Source organism: Aphelocoma coerulescens, chromosome 5, assembly GCF_041296385.1.
Source record: "Aphelocoma coerulescens isolate FSJ_1873_10779 chromosome 5, UR_Acoe_1.0, whole genome shotgun sequence".
Taxonomy (NCBI): Eukaryota; Metazoa; Chordata; class Aves; order Passeriformes; family Corvidae; genus Aphelocoma; species Aphelocoma coerulescens.
Window position 1 is genome coordinate 43,518,544 of NC_091019.1, and position 15,153 is coordinate 43,533,696.

Sequence of the window (15,153 nt, forward strand, 5' to 3'; positions counted from 1 at the left end):
AAGCTTTATCACCTGCTGTTCAGACCCCTAGTTCTTCACTGGATCTAGCTTTAAATGTACCCAAACTAAATGAATTGTTCCTTTAGCCCCCTGGTTGGTTTTTTTTTGATGATGTACAAAAGCTATGCTTCTGCACATACTTGTCAAGTTAGTATCTTGAGCCGTTTTCCCCAAATCTGATTGATATGTTTGAGAGAGAAGAGAGACTGCTACAGCTTTGCTATTGCTATCTTACTGAGGAATGCTTACAAGGCTTTGCCTAATATTCCACTGGAATCCTACAGCTTCACTTTGTTTTCTCTTTCAAAATTGAGTTTGTTTATTATAGCTGAATAGAAGATAAACTTTATAAATAGAAGAGATAACCTAGAAGCCCCAAAATTTTCATGGTATTCTTCAAAGCTAAGACTCTGTCCCTGAGGAGGAGAATGCAGCTCAGTCCATGAAAACATTTGCTCCCTTGCTTCTCTTCTCAGCTGTTAGCCAAGGGCATGATTTGAGCTATCTGGACTTGCCTCTCTACCAGGTAATTGATGGCTATTACCGGCTCATTTCACACAGGCCATGACTTTAATTTCCTAGGCTGTATTTGAACCAGCAAAATGGCAAACCAGTTCAGAAAAACAGGTTAGCCACCAGTGCCCTGGGCAGTCCAATCTCATCGGAGGAACTTGTACCTCACAGAAGGATGAAAACACTGTGTGCCAAAACTGAAGGCTTTTGTCAGCTGAAAATAGAGGCAGTTGCTGTACGTCTACTCAACCTACCTGTATATCTGCTCTTCTGTCCTACTGCTGCCTCTAGGAGTCCTGCAAAATATTTTAAAAATAACAGGTCTGCTTGATCTCCAGAAAACAGCTCTTCCTCTGTTTTTTGTTGTTCTTTCTAGTTCTTTCATTTATATAAATAAGAAATCACTCATTAAGTGTCTTCATGGGACTTTTCCTGAAGAAGTCCTTTTTGAAAGAGAGGATTAGCTACTCCTACACAAATACTGGTACCAGTCCACAGGTGAGGCAACTAAACTTCTACATATAAAGAAGTCTTTATTACACAAATGTGGATGTTATAACTGATAAATATATAAGCTCTAATGTAGCTTTTGCTGTCAATAGTAAAAGCCTTATTTAGGTTTAGTCATTCCTTAGTCTTTTTCCTGTAAGATCTTAGCTCTTGAAAAAACAGTGGCTTGCTTTAATGGTATTTTTATTAAGAGCCATTGGGATTTTTTTTTTTTATTTCATTATGTAAATGTATCTATCTTATAATAATATGTACATTTTTACTAAGGAGTTATGAGAGGAGTGCTGAATTAATAAAACTACTTTTCTCTTTTAGGGTGGATTCCTTTTGTATTTTTATAAGGTAAATTACAACTATTGTTTTTGCAACTAACCAGGAAATATGTCATCCTTATATCAGCACATACTTTGCTACTGCTAGGGCCTAAGGGGGTGTATTTTCATTAGTAATAGTCTTGTTGAGGGATACAGTATCCTGATCTTGCTAAGAGCCATATTTTACTTCTTGGAGGTAGATGGATGATGCAGAAAAAAGATCTGCCTTGTTTCAAAGGGGACAAGTAAAATGATCATGTCAAACTAAAATGTGTAGAGCATAAGGAGCGTAAATTTCTCTTTCCCAAAGGGAATACAGGAAAATGTCTGGGAATAGATCTGTCTACCCATTATGCCACAAAACCTGGAGACAGTATCTAAAATATAGAAGCAGCTATCTTTTCTGCTAATGTAAAGGAGGGCTGCTGATGTACACCCCCATTTATCACCTGGCCTGTACACGTAAAATATCATATTGCGGTTTGTTGCATGATACAGATTTGTTTGGAGTTGGAAACTATGGAGAGGCAGCAAGAAAGGAAGATCAATATTCTGGCAGCACTGCCTGTTTGCACAGCTGCAGCCTTTTAGCTTGGTGCAGCCTCATGGAGTTTACACCAGTTGGCTGTGGTCAGGCTGTACAGTCCCTATGAGCTCTCCCCTTCCCTCTGGTCCCAGCTAGGATCTCTACTGGATCCAGACATCCTTCTGCTGAATTTTTTGTGGGTAAAGTCAAAACTTACTCCCCATCTTTCAGTATTTTGCTAAATTATAGGTAATAATTTAACCCAATGTAAACAGGTATTTTAAACAATTGCTGAATTGAGAATTGCTGTCACTTGGCAGTGTGCCTCAAAAATTATGTGTTAAATCCTCCTTTTGTCACTAAGTGCTTCATGAAACAATATCTATATTATATAAACATATATATATGGTATATTGTGGTACAATATATAAATATATATATGGTTTAGCAAATAAGGCAGCCCTACATTTCAGATCTGACTTGTGTTTAGACAAAGTATTTTCTCACTAAAGTTATATTATTCTTTAAGAAAATACCAAAGTTTTAGAAGTAAGACCTTCTTGAAGTCAATGAGAACTGTCTCATTTCAACAGTGTGACAAGATTTCTTATTAATTTCTCTGTATTCAGTCAAACAACTTGCAACAAGGAGTAAAAATGCCAGGTGGAATCCAGCATGCTTTTGTTACTTTTCCAGGGAACAGGATAGGAAACAAAAATAGGAATTTCTGCCGTATTGTAACAAAGTGCATGATCGTAAGAATTTAATTATTCATCTCTCAAAAGGTCTTTGTAGATTACAAGGTTCAGTTACAGAGTTTGGAAAAGACAACCCAGCAGGGGTCATGCAAGTCCCTGTCTACTATAATAATAATTTCCAGTGACATTATCACGTAGCTATGGGACTTAGTAACAAGGAATGATATTTAACTGCTGGTATGAACACAGTGGTATATCTGTTACATTTATGACATGGACATAAAATATAACTAATCCTGACCTGCTAAGGGGACATTTAGTAGAGGAACTGCATTGATACGGCTGTAGCATTACCCCATATGCATATGTTCCCCTTAAAGCCTGATCAGTTTATATGTTCATGTTTCCATTGCTAAGTATGCAAGAAAATAATGTATTCTGTTAACAGTTCCACTAATCTTCAATGAGTTATTAAGGAAGATTCCAGTTCTGTAATTAGCTAGGGGAAATGATCTCCAGAACTCTCAAATTAAACACACTAAATCTTTTCCAAAAATACAGTAGAGTATAAATATTTTTTATTCTTACTCTAGCTCACTCCCTTCCTTTTGTTGACTGGATAATTCATACTGGTTCCATCCCAGCCTCAAAATTCTTCACATCTCCTGTATTATGTAGCACTGTCTGGTTGCTCCATATGAGCCCCTTTGTGTTGAATATACATCGGCATGAGGGGGTCCACAAGAACTAGAGGCAGGTATGGCCATATGCTCTATTTTGCAGCAAACAATGTCAAAAATAGCAAAAGCCCTGAAATGCATCGTGGTATCAAACCGCCCTTCATCATCTTCTCTTTTCTCCATACATTGAATAATAGACACCCAGCAGTGGTCAGAGCTTTGGCATATCCTATAGGTCCATGTGAAGTGTCTGCATGCTGCAAAATCAGAGCTTTCAGTTGTGTTTTTTGTTTATGCCTGTATTTCAATGTCTGATTGAAAGGGGAGGGGAGGGGAGGGGAGGGGAGGGGAGGGGAGGGGAGGGGAGGGGAGGGGAGGGGAGGGGAGGGGAGGGGAGGGGAGGGGAGGGGAGGGGAGGGGAGGGGCCCCACAGCAGCCTGATACCAGGTGGGTGCAGGACTGTGAACACAGAACAAAGGACAGCCACAGCCAAAGTGAGAGGCAGTTACCACATAAAGTCAGCACATGGGTCTTCAAGCATATTCTGTCAGGCAGCTGCAGGAGGCGCACTGTGTCCTGAGGGATGTTCACAGCCTTGAAGCTTGCTTTGTGGCTTGAAGGACATCCTTAAAAAGCATTTCTGTGATAAGTTAAACACCACCTTTATGCAATTTACTTCCTGGTCCACAAAAGTACTATCAGTAGCCAATGTAAACCATACGTCTTGGAGGCCTGTAAAAGTGTTCAGTTCTGATGTCCTCTCATCCTAGAAAAAAAGCAAACAGAAGAGAAGAATGAGAGACTAATTCATATCTACCCCCAATCCTATTGCAGGTTTCTGGTATTTTATCAGATTTTGACCTAAGTAAAAGCATTTTTGGAAATCAGTGAATTTCCATTTGAAGTGAGAAACACCCACATTTATAGTAACTTCCTATAATATTGTAATTATACAACAAACTTCTGCTACTGGAAGGCTTTTTGGTATGAGACAAAATTTCCTAGGGAAATAAAGTAAAATAGAAGGAAATCCATTGGTAAAGAGTTGATTTCACTTCCTGGCCTTTTGCCCAGACTGACCATTTCAGAGAGAGTCTTGTAGTATTTTCTTGAAAATGGGTAAGGGATACAGACTGGTAAGAATAAAAGCAAGAAGGAGCAGCTGTGAGATGGAGAGGCAGCAGATGCTTGTCTGCACAAGCAGCTAATTCAAGATGAAAAAAATAAAAGGAAGGAAGAAAATTCTGAGCCTAGTGAAATAATTGTTGTCATGGAGATTATGGGAGGTAAACATACCTTTTATGGAAATATTTATTGTCATTCTTTTTGTGAGACTAGACAGACTAAAAAGGCTTTAGTTCACTTAATTGATGCATTTTCCTCCTTTCCCTTTTTAAATAATGGCAACTCTTAAAGCATTTCCTTCTCAAGAAAGTCTGTTTTAAATGTTCCTCATTTTTTGCTTGCAAGACATAGAAGCAGAGTATCTGTATACTGTTGAAGAGGGAGAAGAGGATCTTGCTGTATGGCACATGGCTTTTTTCCTTTCCTGTTTATCATAGTAAAAAAGGCCAACAGTGCCATCCTTTGCACTTGTGTGTTAAATGTGTGTTCAGCGGTACTTACTCTTGCTATCCTTAATGGTTGTATACTCATCAGATGGTGCCTAGGAGCCTCAAATTTTACAGGAAATAAAGACAAGGGAGTTCTTTATATGCTCTGGAGGAAGTGCATTTTGAATGCAGATAGTCTCAAGAAAAAAAATTAGTGTCTTACTTTGGACTTCCCACGCACCAGGATGTGGAATATTTAGGACTGGGGTGTTACTTTGTGTCTAATTAAAATAGGAAAATTAAATTCATATCTCAACTTTATTTTTTAGAAATTATTCATGGTCTAAGTAATGGATGTGTCTTACCTGCATTTCTTTCATGTGAAGGTTAAAATCTTTGCAGCTCTGAGAGTTTTTCCCAATTTAAATGAAACAAATATCTCTGTTATGACATATGAGAATGTTATTTTTCAAGGATTGAGGTTTGCCAACACTAAAGGCATCAAAGAACGCTCATTTCAGAACACAGTCACATATTCCATACATTAGCAATTACCCATTCACAAGGTAGACTTGATCTACATTTTCATCCAGGAGTAGGTTCTGTTATTTTAATATAGTTTTTTAATTTTTGTATTATGGTTGTGTGCCAGGCCCTGGTTTAATTGACTTATTATTTCTATTAGATTATATCATACAGTAGCAGCAATGATACCATCCTTGTACTGCAGATATTAATATCTCAGGGCTGCAGAAAACACGTGAACATCCCGTGTCTCCTGTAGATCTGTGCAGATTGAGTCCCACCTGAGCCTGTCATTAATCTGTTCAGTGGTGGGTGTGTGTTTGTGAAAGGAAAAGTGCTCATCTGCAAACTGTGTACCCACTGAGTATGTGTATGCCCATTCTGCCTGATTCTGGACACTTGTGGTTATTCTTCCCCTAATATTCTGGGAACCCTTGAGAAAGACATGCATCTATTCATAGGATAAAGTAAAGCCCTAACTACTGTTTAGCTGAAGACAAAAAACAACCCTAGAATCCATATAATCATATCTAAAACAAGCCATGAATAATAGGATGTGAAAACAAAAAGTGGCCTCATTTCCTGGCGTCATTTAGAGTAATACCAGCCACAGGCTGCCCTTGAAAATCACCAGGGTTCAGGGATTGTCTGTGAAGGGAGGGACTGTTATCACTGCTCTGCTGGTTTCAGATTTCAGCCATCATACACTTTGTCTACTTCTATGTGGTATGAAAACACAGTGACAGTAGTTTGTGCTTGGTGCTCACCAGACACACTGTAATGTAGGGGGATAGGTTAGGGTCTGCAGGAATCTAGTTTAGGTACCGATGAGCTCTACCAACAGGCCAAGTTACCGGGGGATTGGTTCACATTCAGCGGCATTTTCCCAGGTAAGGCACGAATGAGCAGTGAAGATTGCAAGTTGTTGCTTTAGCTGCCCATTACTCGGGACAATAGATAGTCTGCAATCCAGCTGCACCACTTGGCACTTTGGTTCAAAGGTCCTTAGTTTCATATTAGTTGAATAGAAAAGGTCAATAAGAGGTGAGAGACAATTGAATGTGGATAAATAATACAGGAATGAGAGCTGCAAGTGTTTGACTCATCTCTGCTGATGTGATATTGATCTGAACTAGAAATGTCAAACCCTTCTCGGCCCAGAGGTTTAGAAATGCTTCTGATGTGTGTCAGTAAGAGATAAGAATCAGACTAAGAATATATTAGCAGATGCCAGAGGGAATAAAGCATAAACAACCCAAGAACAATAGTTCCTGTGTGTCAGCTACAAATAAAGTGTTCTTATTTGGCAGAGCACGTTCTGTTTATGCCTGATCCTTCAGGGCAATCTGGGCATGCCAAAGACATGGGAGGAGAGGTCAGGTACAAGGAGACTGCATAAGGGTGAGGTGGCAGGTTCGTGGAACTGCACCTGTGCCCTCACATGCAGAGGTGGAGGAAAGGATTGAAGTCAATGGACTTGCTCTACACTGAATTTCCACCCCATTTATTTTATGACTGGCCTTCATATTTTACCCTGAGAGCACCCAGCTGGATTCATAAAGGATTTTAGGCATCATGCTCCAACTTCCAATTAAAGACTGGGTCTTCAAAGCTTCTGCTATGCCATGATTTAACCCTCTAGAGGCACCTCCCCAACACACTAGTTTTCCTTCCTGTAAATTACTTTACATTTTTCCCATTAGACACATGTGCAGCTTGACTTTACACTTGACAAGAATTGTCCCTTCTGTATCATGCTTATTCTTTGATCTCAGATGAATAAAATCAGCTTAATTCGCTTAATACATAAAGCCTTGCACAAAATGCAGTCAGATCACAAAAGGACAGAGCAAGGAAATCCTGTAGCCTGAAGGTTAAGGCATTTTTCATGACAAAGCAGAGTTACTTCTGCTGCAGTGATTATTTCTGTATTTTATATCCACTGAAAAAAAAATTGTCAGGAGAGACGGATGCAGAAACCCAGCTAAGATTGACTGATCTTCTCCTCAAGCACAGGGTTTTGCTTCACATCCCTGCTCCACTGTCTGACAGAAGAAGGATTTGAACATACATCTCTGACATTCAAGTAAGCATATTAATCACTGAGCTGTCTTACTTTTTCCTTTTTCTTATTTAGAGAGACTGACTACATACCAGTTTTCTGATGTATTGGAAAGCAACCAATGGAGATTTGGACTAAACAAACCTCCTTTCCTTCCTTCTTCCTTGACAGGAAGGGTGTCAGTATGTCTCCATCTTCAAACAAGCTAGAAACATGGGACATTTGTCACAGATTTCCCCTTTGAAGTCAATACTAAATTGAGGCCTGTCTGCAATGTTCAATCTGTATTCCAAAGGAAAGAGCTCTTACAGAACTATCTAGAGAAACAGGTCTTTTGCTGAAATGCTCTCTGTTCGTCTCTTGCTGCATCAGGACCAAGGTGGCAATGTTTGCTGCTATAAAACCAGTGAGAATCATCCACTTATTTAAATGCACTTGTTTTAGTCTTACCCATGCTTTATACCAGTGTACAAAAAAGGGGATTTGTATTCTTCAGCATTTCAATATTAATGAAAAAAAGTAAAAAATTACTTACTTCAGTAATTCCCAAAGAGTTTCCATGTCAGTGTGAGAAAACTTAGGGGACTGAATGTAGTTAATCTTAGCTAAAATCTCAACATTATGTTTTAATAAAGATTCCCAAGTAATTGTGACTTCAAGTCACTGCTCACGATGGATAACATTTCCAGGGAAACAGGAATGGTGCTGCATCAGTGTTTTTGATTTAGCCAGACTCCTTTGGTGGGAGAGAAGCAAGGGAGAGAGAAGATGAAATAAACCTTTAGACTCTGAATCCTCTTGCCACATTGGTCATATGAGTCACTACAGAGAGAATTTATCTTGTCCTTCTGACAGTGTAAAGATTTTACTAGTTTTATTGTAATTGTTAGTGCAACATACACAGGTTTCTTTCTGGTTTTTTTTTTCCTTTTTGTTTTTAATGTGAAGGGACTATGCCATAAGCACAAGAAAAGTCTGTAATAGCCACGAGATTTTCCTTTTCTCTCAGAAAAATACAGTAAACAGGATTAGGGAATCTTAAAATAATTTAAAAGACTTCTTTCTAACTCAAGAAAATGTTATATGAAACATGCTTCCTTGAAAAGTAGGCTTTATGTAGACCTTTAACTTTAGACTTTAAATTTAGACCTGTATAGTCACACATATTAATACAAGAATCTATGCAATGACAGTTCAGAGGTGTGCTTGAATGCATTCATTACTGATATGCTGGATTTATGGCAAGTGGACCAGAGATCTGTGAAAATTTGCTTGTCGTTCCCAACAGGATTGAAATGCTTCTGCTGTTCAGTAGTCTTGTATGCTTGTCACCATTAATGTTCCCTCTAATTTATTTCTCTGTGTGTGACAAATGACCTCCTGAATACCAATGTGAAACTTGTAGCCCCAATTCACATGATGCTGGAAATGGAACAGCAAAATAAATGAGTTTGCAATCCTCTTTCTTCTTTTGATATTCTGGTACTCAGTTCATGGTGTAAGTTTCTACAGATTTATGGCTTCTTCATCATGTTAGAAAGTAAAAATAAGTTATTTTTTGCAGTGCATTGTGTGCACACCCTCAAATTATACAGTGTCCAAGGAAACACATCTGTGTCACTGATAGACATCTCATGTGAAAAAACCTAGAGCAGACTGAAAACACACCCTCCCAGCCAAGTCTTCACTTCAGGTTCTGTCATTCCAGTAATAGGTAAAGAGAGAGAGAGAAGAGAGGCATTCAGAGTATTCAGAATTGTCCTTTACATGGCTGGGACCAGTAGTGCACCACCTGCTCGGGAGCAAAATCCCCAAGAGAAGCAGTTTGCCAATCTGGATCTATCTCTGTGCTCTAGAGTTCTGGGCAAAAGATACAAAGGAGGCTGATGGAAGTGGGTTTGGGGGCTGTGAGGGCACCGGAGCATCTGGAAGATGTGACACATCTCAGCATACCCTGTCCCGGTCCCTAGGTTTGTAAGTTAAGGTTTTGCAAGATGGACTTACAGGAATCCTGAACTTGGGTTGTCCTGAGGCGTTACCACCCTCCATGCACAGCCTCCCTTTTGCTCACTGCCCAGGGGTGATAAGCTCAGGGGCTGCCACAAATCAAGGGGTGCTGGTCATACCCCTGTCACATCCAGATTTCCTGGCCATTGCAGCGGTCACTAGTAAGCCTGTGTGGCTACAGCTGTGTCTGGCTCAGCCTGCTTGCTTTCATGGCTCCTCTGTTAGGCACAGCTGCCTGCTCAGAGGGTGGAAGCCCATGGCTGTGTCAAGCGGCTACCCACAGAGTGTAATACATCTCAAATAGTCAGGCATGCAAGCACAAAATTAAACTTTCCAGGAGTAAAATTTTATTGCTCTAGTGATGACATTAGGTGAATTCAAAGAGTGAGCAGGCTTGGGTGGAATGGCTTCATTCTGAAGCCTGAATGGAGAAAATCAAATATTTCAGAGCCATGTACCATTCTTTTGCTATAGTGCCATTTTTTTCTAAGGTGACTTATTTGACCCCAGTTTGTACTCCAGGGTGTGGTTTCTAGAATATTGTGATGACCCACCCTTAAGGGGAAGGAAATTCTCTGGGCCTCTACAGTTATCCTTACTGTGCCTAAGCAATAGATCCTCTGTCTGATTCTCCCTGCATGTAGATTGTGCCACTTAAAACAACAACCCTCTGTGTCTGGAAAGCAGGGTAAGGGTCTGAGTGAGCAGGGACTCTGGAAAAATGATACTTGAGCACTGAACTGAAGTGGTCTACTTAAGTGTGTGGCCTTAAGAACACCTGTGTAAATATGCATACATAGAAAAGAAAATCCTTACTCCCATTGAAAGCAGTGGGAATTTTACCACTAGATTCAGAAAGGCTTGAATGCCATCTAGGGCATATTGAAAAGTATAAATTAATGGTTTCTGGAAAAGACATTGAAATGGAAAAGACAAAATTCCCTTCAAAAAGAGAAAACAGCATTTTTATTTTAGAAGAATGCATTTGAAAAAAAAAAAATCTCTTAAACTGACATTTTCTTGTTACTACTCATATCAGAAATGAAAAGTGGCTATTATCCAGTGACATAGATGTAGGTTACTGAAATTACTGGGGCTTTAGTGTTCCAGCTTGCCTAACACTATGTGTGATGTCTGTTCTTTAGATGAAAAGATTTGATATGGCTCTATAGAGTAACAGGCAACTTTCTTATTATCTTTAGATTATGAGCATATGCAGATTATAAGCATTAAAAAACCCTATCTATACCGTCTGGTGGGAGACTCTTACACAGTATTGATGATAGCCTAAGACTCTTCTGCTTCATTGCCTTAATGTCGTAAGTTTAAAATTGGATAGTCTCAGAATGTCCTGCCTATGTCCAGGCAGGAAATTGAGCCTAATTCTCATTCCTGCAGTTATCTGCTTGATAATGGCTGGATGAGCATGGAGCACAATGCACTGCAGTTACCTGTGATGTGTAAGTTCTGCTGAAAAAAGCACACACTTATTTTCCCAGCACTATCTGCTTGGCACATACCTTCAAAAAGAAACTATAAAGAGAGGAGACAGACAAGAGTTGCATTTATTGTCTTGACTTTATGTGTATCAGCCCTTGGCAGGACTAAATGACAGTGAAATCAACAGTCATAAACAGATCAAGAACAAAGGTTCATTGTATAAGCTGTTTCTTTTGTTCTTTGTTTGCAATTCTTGTGAATATAAAATTAAAACACTAAGCAGCTGTTATCTCCTGTTTGTGGCTTAGAGCAAAAGCCCAGCAAACCCCAGAATTTTACATAGTTCCACATCAAAATTATAATTCAAGCCTGTTCTGAGTCAAACAAAACTCACTCCTTCCTCAAAATACTGATGCAAATGGGACAATTTTTACTTCTGGATTTTCTGTTGTCTTTATAGGTTGGGTGTACTGATAGCACCACGAACATTTTTGGTTATCTCCTCTTTCCCTAGCACAGTCTGAAACCCATAGCAGAATCCTCATGGGCTATTATTTAATAGTATTACCCTTGAGGAATACATTCTATTGCAACCACGTTGTCCATTTGTCATTCTATCTGTCTTTTAAGTTGAAACATCAGAATTGCTGTCTAGCTTTCTTCATAGTCTTGAAAAGCACTGTGAATAATTCACAAACCTGTTGAGACCTAAGGCAGCTGTACTGATGTCTGTGAGGGGTCAGAGAGAAAGCCATGCTTTGCTTTCTATGCTTAGAAAGCAAACCAAAGAGTCAGTCAGGAGGAAATCATTGCTTTAGCACGGTCTTGTTGAAAGTTGCTTAAGAGCACATGTTCTGGTTGAGTCTAAACAACCGCGGTAAATGTTCCTCTAGAAAATGCTGGTAAAAGCTTTAACCAGTAGATCTGCAATCCTTATTCAGCTGGTCTTCACAATCTGTGCCCTTTGAATCCAAGGTTCTGCAGGTATCTAATGGTTTGTTGCTGGGTGATGGTCCAAAATCAGTTTCCTAAACTGTTTCAAATTCTTTTAAAAATACAGTGAACGAAAATACTGCTTTTTAATGTTAAAATTCAAAAGGCAATATCAGAGAGAGAGGAGACAGAGACTTCTGTTGCCTTCGTAGAGATGCATTGTAATAGAACAGAATTCTGATTGCCAAGTTTAAGTGTCTCAAATACCAATATCAACAGATTTCCCCAGAGATCATAGGCAGATATATTAGCTAAAAGACTCTTTCTGGAAGATGCTGAATTTCCCTCAATTCCCTTTGAACTCAGAGGGAAAGATAAGGGTGTCCAGGGCAGGAGAAATTATAAAGGTAGGGGATAATGGTGTTCATCATCTTGCTTCCTAAAATGCCCTTTGGGTTTCTTTTTGTCTCTCATCCTTTCTAGATTAAAGCCTAAGGAGAGGGTAGAATATTAAAATATCATCCAATTTATAATTGCTTACTAAAGTCAATTCACAGATGACCTTGAAAAAAATTAATCCAGCAAGCTTATAAAAGAGGATGACCCAGTCATTCTGATTAACATCAGAGCAGGTGATGGAACAGCAATGTGATGGGAGAGAAAGATGATAGTGAGATTAAAGCACCCAGTATAAGAAAGGATTTCTTTAGGAATTTCCTCTTCCCTTGCATCCTGACAAAAATCTATAGATTCAAGTTGACAGTATAAATATATTATAAATTCAGTATCTGGTCAACAGCTCTTGCTACATGTAAAGCAGGCAATTTAAAATTCTGTCAAAGTATTATTAGCTTGGATTTTTCCATATTAGACTCTGTCTATGAAAAAGTAAACCAAATTCATAAACGTTCAAGAATCTAGAATTTATTTCTAGGTTTATTTTCCTTGTCTTTTAAAGCAAAATTTTATTGTCACTTTACCTTGGGCAAAGACTGTGAGGAATAACAGACAGACGGTGGATGGTGAGAGAAACAGGTTTCATCAACATTGTTAAAAGCAGGATAAAACTGAGTGTCCTTAAATGATTAATACTATTTTTAAAATACAAAACTTTGGGGTTTTTCTTCGAATCAGACCGTTATGCATCTTCAAATGTTTCTTTGCTGCGTATCTGGAAGAGATTGACTAACATTCATGGGTTTGTACAGTCTAGAAGTTTAGACACTTAAATGGATGGAAAGGAAAGAGAAAAATCTGAAACAAGCTTTATAGGCTGAAACAGAATCTTGAGGGAACTGAAGACCGAGGGGAGCTGGGGTGGCCAGCTGTTATAGAATAGCTGTAGTGCAGATGCCATGGCAACCTTAGTCAGACACTTTTAAACTTTCTTACACTGAGGGACTTCCTGACAAAACTTTTAAAATAAACAGGGGAAACTTCAGCTGACATGAAATGGCTGTGCTCTGATTTCATGTATTTGCCAGGTGACTGCAGACGGGGAGTATTTCCAATTCTGAGTTCTACAGCTCCTTATTAGTGGTCCCCAAGGGCAAGAAGACAGCTGGGTTTAAACCCTTAGAAGCTACATACTGAGATTTACCTTTAGGGCAAAACCTTGAAAGTTTAGTGCTGACTTCCATAACCCTCATGTTAGATGTAATAATGCGGTGCTAATATAACAATAAAATCAAAGAACAGGAGCAGTAGGCACACATCTTTTTAAAATGAACAAAACACTGAACCAAACATTCAATTTTTTCCTCAAGGTATGACAAGTGACAAATGATTGTTATGTTTCTTAACGTACTCCTGGTGGTTTTCCCATTAAATATGTAAAATCAGAACAGAACTGACAATAGTCTTGCAGAAGTGAAAACTTTGTTTCAAATTAGAAACAGTATACCTGCTCCAGTGAATTTTAACCTAGTTTTAATCCTCCATGGCCAGACAAAATCCCTATATAGATGCTAGAGCGGGAGAGGCACAGGGGGTTACATCTGTAGCTGAAACACCAGAAGAGAAAATAATCTGTAGAGGAAGGCGTGTCCAACACTCAAGGCAAAGTTTTTGTTAGATAGAGCTGCGAATGCATAAATATGGGTGACTGAGGAAAAGGTTTTAGTCCTGAAATAGTGCCATTTTCACTTAAAAATTTTATATCAATATTGTCCCTAATTAACAGGAATCATTATAAAAACAAAAGTAACAGAGCCAAACATCAGACTGTTGTAATTCTCTGTGACTTTCTCATCTGTTAGTTATTAATGTTTATTTAATTACAGCAGTGCATACAGTTGTTACAAAGCTTAACTCGGTTTGCTCTTTACAGGTGCAGCAATCCTTCTCACATTAGTAGACTGAATATGAAAATACAATGTTTAATATTAGATTTGATGTTGTTTTGTAGTTGATGCCCATAAAGAGTTCTGCCTTTGGATTTTGCAGAAATTGTTTGTTATTCCATATTTTTAGCTAACATAATAGTTAAGTTTATTATTTGATAGCGAGCCATTTTATTTTGCTCTGTGTCAGTTAATGAACTGGTTTAATGCTGTGGTTTTAATTTTAGAAAGGATAGGCAACAGGACAATCTTGTCAGATGTATTACTTAAGCAGGCAGATAGTGAAAATTAACTTCATGGTTATTAATTCATTACTGTTCTCATATCCTTCAAAATCAAATCACTTGGAATTGTTTTCTTTCATTAGATACAATCATTGCATTTAACTACACAGACCTACACATTTAGAAGAACCCAAGCAATTTTTTCTATGTAACTTTAATTACGTGGTACATAGTAAAAGCAATTTATTACTGGGACAGGTACATCACACTTATTTGAATATAAGTCACACCCACTCCCTTAAACTCCTTTTTTTTTTGCTTTCAAAAAAGGGAACACAGAAACACGTATTATCTTGTTCAATATCCTATTTCCAACAGCAGCCAACACCAAATGCTTCCAAGGGGCAAAAAAGACCCTTCAATTAAAGGCTAGCGAATCTACTGCAGAGATTTCTGCAAAGCCTACCTTGTTGGACTAGATGATGTGAGGTTCAACTCAATTGTCCCTCAGAGGTGTCTTCCAGTCCAAACATTTCTATGATTCTATGAATATAAGGAAAGATAATATCTTCTGACACTATTTCCTTCAAATCTGGAGAGTTTACTTCTTCTTAGACTTTTGGGCTGTTCCAGAACAATCCAATACATAATATTTTACATTTATTCATACCTCACTAAGGGTCTATTCACTAGGGATTTGGGATATCATTAACAGTTACAGCTCTTTCTAAGTTTCATATTTGTACAGTACAGAGGAAAAGGAAAAGCAAAACTAAGATTTAATTGTGCCATTGCCTGAGGCATTAAGGAATTTTGTTAAATACCA

At 38.5% G+C, this 15,153-nt stretch overlaps 1 long non-coding RNA gene across 2 annotated transcripts; it reads left to right on the forward strand.

Annotated features, from left to right (window-relative positions):
• The first annotated feature begins 357 nt into the window (after positions 1 to 357).
• LOC138110825 (uncharacterized) lies at positions 358 to 8,801 on the forward strand. 2 transcript variants are annotated; one of them, XR_011151091.1, is made up of 5 exons: positions 358 to 748; positions 890 to 1,011; positions 1,339 to 1,365; positions 7,281 to 7,405; positions 7,553 to 8,801. It is a non-coding gene; the product is annotated as an uncharacterized lncRNA (long non-coding RNA). The 2 variants fall into 2 exon arrangements; XR_011151092.1 differs by having other exon boundaries at positions 7,331 to 7,405.
• Positions 8,802 to 15,153: the final 6,352 nt, after the last annotated feature.